The 13,903-nt window shown below is 40.9% G+C and overlaps 1 protein-coding gene and 1 long non-coding RNA gene across 14 annotated transcripts in view; one reads left to right on the top strand and one right to left on the bottom strand.

Annotated features, from left to right (window-relative positions):
* Positions 1-13,903, bottom strand: part of PHACTR1 (phosphatase and actin regulator 1) — a 668,125-nt gene that overhangs the window by 126,411 nt on the left and 527,811 nt on the right. The window lies entirely within an intron of this gene.
* Positions 11,058-13,809, top strand: LOC140500847 (uncharacterized). Its single transcript, XR_011965911.1, has 2 exons — positions 11,058-11,175; positions 12,913-13,809. It is a non-coding gene; the product is annotated as an uncharacterized lncRNA (long non-coding RNA).

Genomic DNA, 13,903 nt, shown 5'->3' with positions numbered 1-13,903 from the left:
GATGTTGCAGGAGAGGGAAAAGCAGCAAAGGCCAGAGGCTGGAAATGTATTGTATGTGTATGGAGGGTTGAGTTGGGGAAGGGAAGGAAACTAATTTGATTAGAGCTTAATTAGAGTTTCTGTTGGGATATAATAGAAAGTAAAGTTAGATACAACGGCACGAGCTTGTGGAGAACTTAAAAAGACAGTTAGATTTATATAGTAGATTTAGAGCAGAGTGGTTCTAATGAAAATGGTGTTTTAGGAAGGTTAATCAGGCATTGGTATGAATGGAATGACTAAGTATGGGCAGAATATTTAGAAGTGAGGGATTGGGGCTAGGATTAGAATTAGTGGAAATGGAGAGTGACCAATGTCCCCTCCAAGAATCTTAAAAGTCAACAAGGAAATAACAGACTGATTTAAAGTGAGGAAAGAGAAGAAAGAGTTGGAGGTCACAGGATTATAGACTTAAAGCTGGAAGGGAATTTGGATGTCATGCAGTTGAATAATATTTTACACATGAGAAAAACTAAGGTTCAGAACAATGACTTGCCCATGGTTACAATGCAGCAAAGAGTAGCCCCAGGAATCAAAACCAAGCAAGTCCTCTGACTTTTTAGTCTCTTTCCACTTCCCCATGTTGCCTGCTTCCTAATGGTGACTTCACAGTATTGAGGCTGGAAGAGGGAAGGGGCTGTTGAAATACATTTTTTAAAAATTTGTGTCTAGGAGGCGGAGCCAAGATGGCGGAGTAGAAAGACGCACATATGCTACCTCCGAACCCACTACCCATAAAATATCTGTAAAAAAAGAACCACCGGCGAATTCTGGAGCAGCAGAAGCCATAGAACAATGGAGCAGAGGAGATTTCTGCTCCAGAGAGCCTGAAAACCTCTTGCAAAAGGTCCCTCGCGCCCCGGACCCGGAGCAGAGCCCAACCCTGCCTCGGCGGCGTGGCGTGGAAAGGAGTGGATCCGAGCAGGCTTCAGGGACAGAATCTCCAGCAGCGCGGGTCCCCCACCCACAGGTGACAAGGGTCGGTGAGAGGGTCTCTTCGGCAGGTCGAGAGGGGTGCCCCCATAACTCAGGCCCCCTCGGGAGGCAGCAGCGGAGGCGGGAACAGACCAGGGCTCCCCAAGCAGGCAGGACCCTGGATCCATTGTTGAAGGTCTCTGCATAAACCCCATGAGGGAACTGAGCCCTGTGAGGCTGCCCTGCCCCCACCTGAGCACCTGAACTTGATCTCACACTGAATAGCAGCCCTGCCCCCACCCAAAGCCCTTAGGCTGGGGAGCAGCATTTGAATCTCAGACCCCAAGCACTGGCTGGGCAGATCTGGAGGCGAGGTGGGGGTGGAGAGGACACTCAGAAGTCAAGTCACTGGCTGGGAAAATGCCCAGAAAAGGGAAAAAAAATAAGACTATAGAAGGTTACTTTCTTCATGAACAGGCATTTCCTCCCTTCCTTTCTGATGAGGAAGAACAATGCTTACCATCAGGAAAAAAACGCAGAAATCAAGGCTTCTGTATCCCAGCCCACCCAATGGGCTCAGGCCATGGAAGAGCTCAAAAAAGATTTTGAAAATCAAGTTAGAGAGGTGAAGGAAAAACTGGGAAGAGAAATGAGTGACATGCAAGCAAAGCATGAAAAACAAGTAAACACCCTGCTAAAGGAGACCCAAAAAAATGCTGAAGAATATAACACCTTGAAAAATAGGCTAACTCAATTGGCAAAAGAGGTTCAAAAAGCCAATGAGGAGAAGAATGCTTTCAAAAGCAGAATTAGCCAAATGGAAAAGGAGATTCAAAAGCTCACTGGAGAAAATAGTTCTTTCAAAATTAGAATGGAACAGATGGAGGCCAATGACTTTATGAGAAACCAAGAAATCACAAAACAAAACCAAAAGAATGAAAAAATGGAAGATAATGTGAAATATCTCATTGGAAAAACAACTGACCTGGAGAACAGATCCAGGAGAGACAATTTAAAAATTATGGGCCTACCTGAAAGCCATGATCAAAAAAAGAGCCTAGACATCATCTTTCATGAAATTATCAAGGAAAACTGCCCTGAGATTCTAGAAGCAGAGGGCAAAATAAGTATTCAAGGAATCCACAGATCACCGCCTGAAAGAGATCCAAAAAGAGAAACTCCTAGGAACATTGTGGCCAAATTCCAGAGTTCCCAGGGCAAGGAGAAAATATTGCAAGCAGCTAGAAAGAAACAATTCAAGTATTGTGGAAATACAATCAGGATAACACAAGATCTAGCACCTTCTACATTAAGGGATTGAAGGGTGTGGAATCGGATATTCCAGAAGTCAAAGGAACTAGGACTAAAACCAAGAATCACCTACCCAGGAAAACTGAGTATAATACTTCAGGGGAAAAATTGGTCTTTCAAGGAAATAGAGGACTTTCAAGCATTCTTGATGAAAAGACCAGAGCTGAAAAGAAAATTTGACTTTCAAACACAAGAATGAAGAGAAGCATGAAAAAGTAAATAGCAAAGAGAAGTCATAAGGGACTTTACTAAAGTTGAACTGTTTACATTCCTACATGGAAAGACAATATTTGTAACTCTTGAAACTATTCAGTATCTGGGTACTGGGTGGGATTACACACATACACATGCACACGCACACGCACACACACATAGAGACAGAGTGCACAGAGTGAATTGAAGAGGATGGGATCATATCTTTAAAAAATGAAATCAAGCAGTGAGAGAGAAATATATTGGGAGGAGAAAGGCAGAAATGGAATGGGGCAAAATATCTCTCATAAAAGAGGCAAGCAAAAGACTTATTAGTGGAGGGATAAAGAGGAGAGGTGAGAGAAAAACATGAAGTTTACTCTCATCACATTCCACTAAAGGAAGGAATAAAATGCACACTCATTTTGGTATGAAAACCTATCTTACAATACAGGAAAGTGGGGGAGAAGGGGATAAGAGGGGGGGGGAGGGGGATGATGGAAGGGAGAGCATGGGGAGGAGGGAGCAATTTGAGGTCAACACTCATGGCGAGGGACAGGATCAAAAGAGAGAATAGAAGTAATGGGGGACAGGATAGGATGGAGGGAAATATAATTAGTTGTTACACAACACTACTATTATGGAAGTCATTTGCAAAACTACACAGATTTGGCCTATATTGAATTGCTTGCCTTCCAAAGGGAAGGGGCGGGGAGGGAGAGAGGAAGAGAAGTTGGAACTCAAAGTTTTAGGAACAACTGTCGAGTACTGTTCTTGCCACTAGGAAATAAGAAATACAGGTAAAGGGGTATAGGATAGAAACAAGGGCAGAGAGGGATGATAGAAGAGAGGGCAGATTGGCAGACAGGGGCAATTAGAACGCTCGGTGTTTTGGGGTGGGGGAGGGGAGAAAAGGGGAGAAAATTTGGAACCCAAAATTTTGTGAAAATGAATGTTAAGGGAGCCAAGATGGCGTAGTAGAAAGACGCACATACACATAGCTCCGAACCCACAACCCATAGAACAACTACAAAGAAGTAACTCACGGCGAATTCTGCACCCAGAGGCCACAGAACATTGGAGCGAGGGAGATTTCTGTTCCGGAGAGACCTGCAAACCTCTCGTAAAAGGTCCTTCGTGCTGCGGACTGGGCGCCGGGACTGGGAGCTGAGTACAGCCCTGCCGTGGCCGCGGCACCGAGAGGAACAGATCCGAGTGGGCTTCAGGGACGGGATCTCCAGCGGCCGCACAAGTACCTCCACCCACAGGTGACGGGGGTCTGTGAGAGAGTCCCTTTGGTGGGTCGAGGGGGGAGTGGGGTGCCCCCATGGCTCAGGCCCCCTCGGGAGACAGAAGCTGAGGGGCAGTGGCAGACCAGGGCTCTCCAAGCAGGCAGGAGCCTGGATCCATTGTTGAAGGTCTGTGCATAAACTCCCTGAGGGAACTGAGCCTGAGAGGCAGCCCTGCCCTCACCTGAGCATCTGAATTTAATCTCACACTGAATAGCAGCCCTGCCCCCGCCCAAAGCCCTGAGGCTGGAAGCAGCATTTGAATCTCAGACCCCAAACACTGGCTGGGAGGATCAGGAGGTGAGGTGGGTGTGAGGAAAATATTCAGAGGTCAAGTCACTGGCTGGGAAAATGCCCAGAAAAGGGAAAAGAAATAAGACTATAGAAGGTTACTTTCTTGGTGAAAAGGCATTTCCTCCCTTCCTTTCTGATGAGGAAGAACAATGCTTACCATCAGGCAAAGACACAGAAATCAAGGCTTCTGTGTCCCAGCCCACTCAATGGGCACAGGCCATGGAAGAGCTCAAAAAGAATTTTGAAAATCAAGTTAGAGAGGTGGAGGAAAAGCTGGGAAGAGAAATGAGAGACATGAAGTCAAAGCATGAACAGCAAATCAGCTCCCTGCTAAAGGAGACCCAAAAAAATGTTGAAGAAAATAACACCTTGAAAACTAGCCTAACTCAATTGGCAAAAGAGGTTCAAAAAGCCAATGAGGAGAAGAATGCTTTCAAAAGCAGAATTAGCCAAATGGAAAAGGAGATTCAAAAGCTCACTGAAGAAAATAGTTCTTTCAAAATTAGAATGGAACAGATGGAGGCTAATGACTTTATGAGAAACCAAGAAATCACAAAACAAAACCAAAAGAATGAAAAAATGGAAGATAATGTGAAATATCTCATTGGAAAAACAACTGACCTGGAAAATAGAGCCAGGAGAGACAATTTAAAAATTATGGGCCTACCTGAAAGCCATGATCAGAAAAAGAGCCTAGACATCATCTTTCATGAAATTATCAAGGAAAACTGCCCTGAGATTCTAGAACCAGAGGGCAAAATAAATATTCAAGGAATCCACAGAACACCGCCTGAAAGAGATCCAAAAAGAGAAACTCCTAGGAACATTGTGGCCAAATTCCAGAACTCCCAGGTGAAAGAGAAAATATTGCAAGCAGCTAGAAAGAAACAATTCAAGTACTGTGGAAATACAATCAGGATAACACAAGATCTAGCAGCTTTTACATTAAGGGATCGAAGGGCATGGAATAGGATATTCCAGAAGTCAAAGGAACTAGGACTAAAACCAAGAATCACCTACCCAGCAAAACTGAGTGTAATACTTCAGGGGAAAAATTGGTCTTTCAATGAAATAGAGGATTTTCAAGCATTCTTGATGAAAAGACCAGAGCTGAAAAGAAAATTTGACTTCCAAACACAAGAATGAAGAGAACCATGAAAAGGTGAACAGCAAAGAGAAGTCATAAGGGACTTACTAAAGTTGAACTGTTTACATTCCTACATGGAAAGACAATATTTGTAACTCTTGAAACATTTCAGTAGCTGGGTACTGGGTGGGATTACACACACACACATGCACACACGCACACACACATAGAGACAGAGTGCACAGAGTGAATTGAAGAGGATGGGATCATATCTTAAAAAAAAATGAAATCAAGCAGTGAGAGAGAAAGATATTGGGAGGAGAAAGGGAGAATTGAATGGGGCAAATTATCTCTCATAAAAGAGGCAAGCAAAAGACTCATTAGTGGAGGGATAAAGAGGGGAGGTGAGAGAAAAACATGAAGTCTACTCTCATCACGTTCCACTAAAGGAAAGAATAAAATGCCTACTCATTTTGGTATGAAAACCTATCTTACAATACAGGAAAGTGGAGGATAAGGGGATAAGCAGAGTGGGGGGGGATGATAGAAGGGAGGGCATGGGGAGGAGAGTGCAATTTGAGGTCAACACTCATGGGGAGGGATAGGATCAAAAGAGAATAGAAGTAATGGGGGACAGGATAGGATGGAGGGAAATATAGTTAGTCCTATACAACACAACTATTATGGAAGTCATTTGCAAAACTACACAGATTTGGCCTATATTGAATTGCTTGCCTTCCAAAGGGAAGGGGTGGAGAGGGAGGGAGCTAAAGAAGTTGGAACTCAAAGTGTTAGGATCAGCTGTAATGTTCTTACCACTAGGAAATAAGAAATACAGGTTAAGGGGTAAAGAAAGCTATCTGGCCCTACAGGACAAAAGAGAAGACAGAGACAAGGGCAGAGAGGGATGATAGAAGAGAGAGCAGATTGGTCATAGGGGCAATTAGAATGCTTGGCGTTTGGGGGGGGAGGGGAGAAAAGGGGAAAAATTTGAAACCCAAAATTCTGTGAAAATGAATGTTAAAAGCTAAATAAAAAAAAAAAAAAAAAAAAGAAAAAAAAAAAAAGAAAATGAATGTTAAAAGTTAAATAAATAAATAAATAAAGTAGAGGGCCTAGAAAAAAAAATTGTGTCTAATGGTAGCTATCTCTGGGGCAGGGGTAGGGAGGGGAGAAAAAAAAGGAAAAAAGTTTACACAATAACTTTATTATATATTTAAAAGGGAAAGGCATGTTGTAAACAATAGAGTTGCATTTCATATGCAATCACCTTTTTATTATACTATGTTATGGAAATGCTTGTTTTATTCATAAATAAAAAAATTAGTTAAATTTAAAAAAAATGAAATTTTTTACATAAAATGAGTGCCTAAGGGGAGTTCCTTGTACATAAGAGGGAAGTCATATTTCTTGAACTGAGTTGAAAAATTGCAGCATCAGGATAAGGAAAAGCCTCAAGATCATGCTACATGAAGACTGGTTGAAAGAAATCAGAATTACTAGTGTGGGAAGTCTTAGTAGGGAAAGGATGATTCTTTACATATCCAAAGGGCTGTCATGTAAAAGGTGAGATCACCTTTTCCCTTGAACTTCCAAGGGAGAAATGAATGGATGTGGTATTAAGGGAAATTTATTCCTGATGCCAGGGAAAAACCTGCTAATGGTTAGAACTGTCCCAAAGCAGGATGGTTGGGTCTCCAGAGGTGCTGGTGACCTTCTTTGAAGGTCTATTATACAAATGGAGGGGTTAGTTACGGAGTGTGAGACGACATTTATTTTTTTGAAAAAGACTAGTGCAAAGGAGGAGAAGATGTAAAGCCATATATAATGTAGGGAACACTGAGCACAGCATCAATGGGGGGGGGGGGTAGTGGGAAGGAGGGAGTTGAGTAAGAGTCCAGTAATAATGAAGACTCTAGAGGGAATGAATTGAAATAGGTGAGTTCAGAGCAGGTCTTCAGCTAACACAGAAAACAGCATCACTCACAGAGATGGAGCACACATTACAGTGGTGAAGGTGAAAACTGGGAGGGAAGAGAGAGATAGAGGAATGAAAATTGAAGGGATGGTAGGTATCATACATGGGCCAGGTGCAGCAGTCATGCAGGAAGGAAGAAATAGCTCATGGAGGTAGCAGATAAGGTTGTGAAGCAGCCATGATATGAAGAGAATGATGAAGATGGATGAGTTGATTCAAGGAAAGAGAATGATACTAAGTAAGAAGGATGTGGTCTGAAAGGGACTGTAGTGAATCAGAGATCTTGGAAGTAGACATTGTTTTGTCATGGTGAGGTCCATAGTGTGTGTGGTTAATGTAGAGTGAGGTCAGAGAGGGTTCATCAGTCTAAATGCCAAAGTCACAAAAGATCATGACAGAATGGGATGGAGACAATTAATGTGAACAAAGTGCAGGAGTCATCTGGGAATGTAGGGCATGGGGGGTGGGGTGGGTGGCAGGCAAGATTAAAAAGCAGCAGCATTAGGAGAATGCTGCTGATGGATGGTGTGAATGTCAAATAAAACAAAAGAAAGGTGATCCATAATCCAGAACTGACAAAGATTGAAGAGAAACCAAACTTCCTCCTGTTCCATTTCCAATGAGAGTGGAAATGGAGGGAAAGGTGAGAACACCATGGGAGACAGAATCTTCTGGGGGAATTTCAGGTGTGTGCTAAGGTGGTGAGACTGAGGGAAGAGGAGAGAAAGAGATTAAGGATAAAGGGGAATCTGTCCACAACTGAATAGGCATTCTATAAGGCACCGTGCAAGAGAATAGAGACATGGAGGCTAGAATGAGCTGGGTACAAACTGGATAATTGTAAATATTTGGGGGGGAAACAGCTGGAATGAGGATCTAGACCAGGTGAGGTAAGAAGTGGTTAAGGAGATGGGTGAAACACACACATATGTATAAAACATATATACGTACACATACATACACATATGTAAGTATATATATGTGTGTATGTGTGTGTGTGTGTGTGTGTGTGTCTATTTGAAGCAGGACTGGGTGTATGTGTATGTATGTATGAAGTCCACATTTATGTAGCACTTTTGGGTTTACAAAGAGATATCTCCACAAAAATTTTCCCTAAAATATAGGTGCTGCAAGTTGTATTATCCTCATTCTATGGATGAAAAAAATGTGACTTGTCCAAAGTCACATAGTTAAATACATGAAAATTGGGCAAAATGAAAAAGTTCTAAATAGACAGGGAAAAAATATTTGAAAGCAACCATCCAATTACAACCTAATAGTTCAGAAGTTATTGTATGTAGGTTTTTCAGGCAAAATGTTAACTAGACATTAGACCTCGTGTGTGTGTGTGTGTGTGTGTGTGTGTGTGTGTATGAGAGAGAGAGAGAGAGAGAGAGAGAGAGAGAGAGAGAGAGAGAGAGAGAGAGAGAGAGAGAGAAACTTGCAATGAATTAATTTCAAAATGGATGTTTTGCTTTAATTTTTGGCACCATGGAAAATGGTCACTGAAGGGCCTGATGCTAGATTTTACAGTCACCTCTGTAACATTCACTTGTTTCTCCTTTTCTTTCTTGTGCAGGAGATGGGCCTTCAGGGACTTTATAAGGCCTTAAGAACGTTTTGATGGTTACAAACAAAATACACAGATTGTGAACATGGATAGTAAACCAGCTTAACAAACCCCAAGCTGTCAACTAAATGACATTTTCTCAGATGATACTGAAATACAGTACAAAAGAAAAACATGTTTTTAAAAATTCCAAAGGGAAGAAAAAAAGGAATTTACATGATAATTTTGTTGTATATTTGAAAGCAATAGCAAATTGTGCATAGTAGATTTGCAGTTTCATGTACAATCATTTTTTTTGTTGCACTTATATTATGGAAATATCTATTTTATTCCATAAATTAAAAATAAAAAATTCTAAAAATTCCTTTTTTTTTTTGTTAAATAGAACTTAAAATGTTATAGAATAAAAATGAGAAAAAAACTTATTTTCTTTTGAAGACAGGAGTTGGCAACACAAAGAGAGGAAGGTTATTTTTCTCCATCTAGAGGCAGCTTGAAGGCATGGTGGATAGAGCACTGGACCTGGAGCTCAGGAAAACCTAAGTTCAGATCTGGCCTCTGATATTTACTTGCTGTGTGGCCCTGGGCAAGTCATTTTACCTCTGTCTGCCACAGGTTCCTTAACTGTAAAATGAGGACAATATAACAGTACCTACCTCCCAGGGTTGTTGTGAGGATAAAAGGGGACCCTATTTTTAAAGTTCAGTGCTTGGTATACAGTAGGTATTTAATAAATGCTTGTTTCTTTTCCTTCCTTCCATGTGAAGTGATAAATACTTTGTAAAGGAGTAAAAAATAAAGGTTCACACTTCCATAACACTTTTTTTGATTTAGTAATCACTTTGCTCACAATAAGCTTGTGAGCTTGGTAGGGAAGTATTAGCATCCCCATTTTGATATGAGGAAACTGAGGTTCAGAAAAGTGAATTAATAGCCAGTGTCACCAAGCTAGTCAGTGTCAGAATCCAGATTCAAATGCATCTTTTGGTTCTGAGTCCAGTCTGATGACAGTTAATAGAGAAGGTGGTACTTTAAACAGGGCCTGGAAGATACTCAAATAAGACAATGGGGATGTATCATTGAGGATAACTACCACCATCCCTGACAGGTAGCTGAGAACAGGCTGGTGCACACAGTGTATTTCTTCCAGGGATGGAAATAAACCCTAGCACAGGATGTGAGTAAGAGAAAAATTACAGTGTAAGCAGCAGAGAACATTCTGGATTTCCAAGTTTTTCTTTCCTTGTTAAACTTGGTTCCATCTGAGCAGTTGACAGTGATAGATAATTAGAAAGTGAAGCTAAATAATGCCTGTCTTGTTTGTGGCCAAATTGTTTATTTAAAAAAAATAACCACTGGTGAGTGGAGTAATTGGTAAAGCTGGGTTTCCACACTGGAAGAAGTCTAACTAGTAAGATGGTGCTTTCATTAACAGTCAATCTATCAACCAGTATGCATTTATCAAATGCCTGCTATGTGCCATGTACTCTGTTGGGTGCTACAGATATCTACATGAAAACTGCAACAAGCCCTACTCTCAAAGCACTATCATTCCCCTGGTGGCAATAACCCAACAGTGAAGTACATAAAAGTTCCTGAAAGCCTATCTCCCACCTAGGGAAGAAAATGAAAAAATAAGAGGATATCACTGAAGTAACTGTAAACCTTGAAATCACGCCTCTTGGTGACCATTTTCCAAGAAGCCAAAATTCAGGTGGTCTGGTATTGAGGGGCTAAAATACCTCGGGAGAAGGTAAACAAATGTCACGGGGTTTTTCCTGAAACTTTCAACCTTAATAGGCTGAGTAGATGTTACATGTATGTACTTAATTACCGTGGTGATCTCTTTCTGGGTATTCCTTCCCATGATGTAGACGCTAACCCATCCATACTGGCCCATGGTTGAGCAACTCTTGGCCATGGCTTCTAGGAGTAGTGTGAAGCCTCACTTTCTCTTAGCATTCTAAGAGTACTGGTGGACCCCTTTGAGGATGCCACTGGTATCCTTCACCATGGTCATAGGACCAACCTGTCTTCTTTCTCCATTTCATATTTACATGATGTCAAGAGTACCTACCCTCAAGTCAGAAAGACTTGAATTTAAACATAACCACAGATTACTAGCTGTGTCACCTTGGGGAAATCATTTAACTTCTCAACCTATTTCCTCTTCTGTAAATTAGGATAATAATAGCACCTACCTCCCAGAGCTGTTGTGAGGATCAGATGAGATAATACTGTTTAAAGCGCTTAGCAAACTGCCTGGCATATAAGTAAGCACTATATAAAAGTTACTATTAGTGTTTTACTTCAAAGTTCATTTGTTATGTTGTGACTTACTCAAACCCATCATGCACCTCTCCATTGTCTTCTGTGTCATATTCTCTTTCAGTTCTTAGGAAATTGTTGTGTTGTGTAGGTGGCACAGTGGACACAGTGCCAGAAAGGATGACCTGAATCCAGATGTGGCCTCAGACACTTAGAAGCTATGTGACTTGCGGTAAGTTAATCTATGTTTGCTTCAACTTTCTCATCTGTAAAATGAGGATCTTTAATAATAGCATTTACTTCCTATCATTGTTGGGGGTATTAAATGAGAAAATATTTGTAATGTGCCTATTAGCACTGTGCTGGTATGTAGTAGGTGGCATACATATGTTTTTAGTATTATTCCATATTGCTTAGTCATAGAAAAATACCACTAGAAGATTGATATTAAAATATATCTTTTGTGTCTGGGAGAATTGGGGGACATTAAAAGGGCTTTGCAATTTCCTAAAGGCAATAGAACCTGCTTTTCTCTTCTTGTTTAATTTTGGGACCAGCTCACTGTCAATACGTACTGTCTGTCCTGTATATGCACACTGAGGGACAAGCGCGATAGCATGCCATAATTTGAGTGATAGACTCTTCATCCACTTGATTTTTCTTTTGTGAATGGTCAGTCTAAACTCTTCTGAATCACTAAGGACATCTTCTAGCAGACTCTGCAATGTTCTGAGACTTAATGAATTTAGCATGATGTTATCTTCAGAATGAAGCATCTGGAGTACCTCATCATCCCTAAATATCCCTTTTCAGCTTTGACTAGAGATCTCATATCACAATGGAGTGGGGGTTCTTAATCTCTGTGTGTGTGTGTGTGTGTGTGTGTGTGTGTGTGTGTGTGTGTGTGTGTGAGAGAGAGAGAGAGAGAGAGAGAGAGAGAGAGAGAGAGAGAGAGAGAGAGAGAGAGAGAGAGGCCCTTTTTCAATATGGTGAAGCTTATGGGCTCAGAATAATGTTTTTAAAAACATAAAATAAAAGACATTGACTCACAAAGGAAACCAATGATGTTGAGATAAAATACAATTTTTTCCCATTGAAGTTCATAGACCACTTCTAAATTTATCCATGGATTTCTTGGAAGTCTACAGTCCCTACATTAAGAATTCCCTTTGAAAAAAGATTATTTCTATTGTTTTTATTTCTGTGTAGGTTTTTTTCTTTACTGTGTTTATTTATCACAGGGGAAGGATATACTGGGGCAGGGAGGGATATACTAAGGGGGCAAGGGAAGGGGAATCATGGGAAAGTGAGTGATATAAAAGAGCATCAACATTTTAAAAGTGGAAGGGGGTGGGGGGGAAATCCATTGTTTGAGACCCAGCACCAAGATGTTCTGGTGAAATAGAAAAAAGAATAGAAAACTGAGAAATGGGTTTCCTTTTATTTTATCTGTCTGGTGTGGACATTGCTGGGTGAGTTGGCACCATCATGGTATGAGGAAGGAGCCTCATCGTTGAAGAGTCAAGCATCATAGGCATGTGGCCTCCCATGAGTATTCTCATGGCAAGAGGCCGCCCCATAGTCATCATTCCAGGAGGGAGAAGGCACTTCCTGCTGAGGTGAGATGGTGAGATCAAAGACCCTCCTAGTGGAGGAGCTGAGAACAAGTTGGGAGGAATTCTTCTTGGTTGAAATGCAGTGGTCGTTTTGTCAACCACTTCTAGACTTGTTCTCCCATCCATTTTTGATAACAGTCTCTCATATCCTCTTTGTACTTTCTCCCACTACAGTGTGTCTTCCTCACAGATGAAGCATCATGGATGAGGTATATATGGCAGTAATCACAGTTATGCCTTTCTCTGTCCAAGGTATCTTCGGAACAGACTGACTGGATTCCTCACCTCTTCACTGTATCTCTTAACAAGTTGTTTGCATATAAAGCTAACTTCAGGATGCTCTTATCTGACAGATAAAATGGAACCCACCTCTTCAGAGAGATACCAAGCAGTGATCATAAAGGATGGACTGACCCCAGCAAGGAGAAGACAAGGGCACACCTCACCAGTTGCCTGCAGTGCCTGGTCAACCATGGGAGGAAGAGGAGGAGAAAGAGAGAAATAAAGGGATAGAGGAAGAGGGGGAGAGAGGGAGGGAGAGGGAGAGGGAGAAAGCAACAGAAACCTAGAGGGAACAAGTAACCTACCCATTTCTTTTGTTTTTAAAGGATTTTTGGATGATTCTGATGTGTGAATAGGAGATACTTTATTGAAGGCAAGAGCCCTTACAGAAGCATCTTGCCTGCATCTCAAAGAAATCAAAAAAAGAAGAAAAGGTCTTATATGCATAAAAATATTTATGGCAGCTCTTTTTATAGTGGCAATGACTTGGAAATTTAGGGGGTAACCATTAAGCTGGAGAATGGCTGAACAGATGATGGTATATGAATATGATCGAGTACTACTGTACTAAAAGAAATGATGAAAGAGATGGCTTTAGAGAAGACTGGGAAGACTTGTATGAACTGATGCAAAATGAAATGAGCAGAATGAAGAGAACAGTTTATACTATAATAACAACATTTTACCCTACCCAATAAAATGCCTTTATAAAATCAAGACAAAAAAGAAACAAGTGGGACCCTTAAAAATAAGAAAACAAGTTTACATCTACAGAGTCCAATATGTCTGAATGTATAAGGAATTTAGCTAAAGCAAAGTGTCAGATATAGACATCAATAATATCTGCAGCACAAAAGAACACTAGAAACATTGTGGATCGGGATTCTTTTTATTATTCTATTTCAGAAACTACTACTTATGTGACATTTCATACGTTGATTCTATAAGAATTAAAATCTATTAAGCTATTTCTGGTCTTTGTTGATCATCTGATACATTCCAATTCAAATATACTTGTGAAAAATCAGATTGTTGGGCACAACACGTTTGATCAAGGCAAAT

Source organism: Notamacropus eugenii, chromosome 4 (genome assembly GCF_028372415.1).
Source record: "Notamacropus eugenii isolate mMacEug1 chromosome 4, mMacEug1.pri_v2, whole genome shotgun sequence".
In the NCBI taxonomy this organism is placed as follows: domain Eukaryota; kingdom Metazoa; phylum Chordata; class Mammalia; order Diprotodontia; family Macropodidae; genus Notamacropus; species Notamacropus eugenii.
The sequence above is the reverse complement of the archived record's forward strand: the minus strand, read 5'-3'. Positions and strand labels throughout refer to the sequence as shown.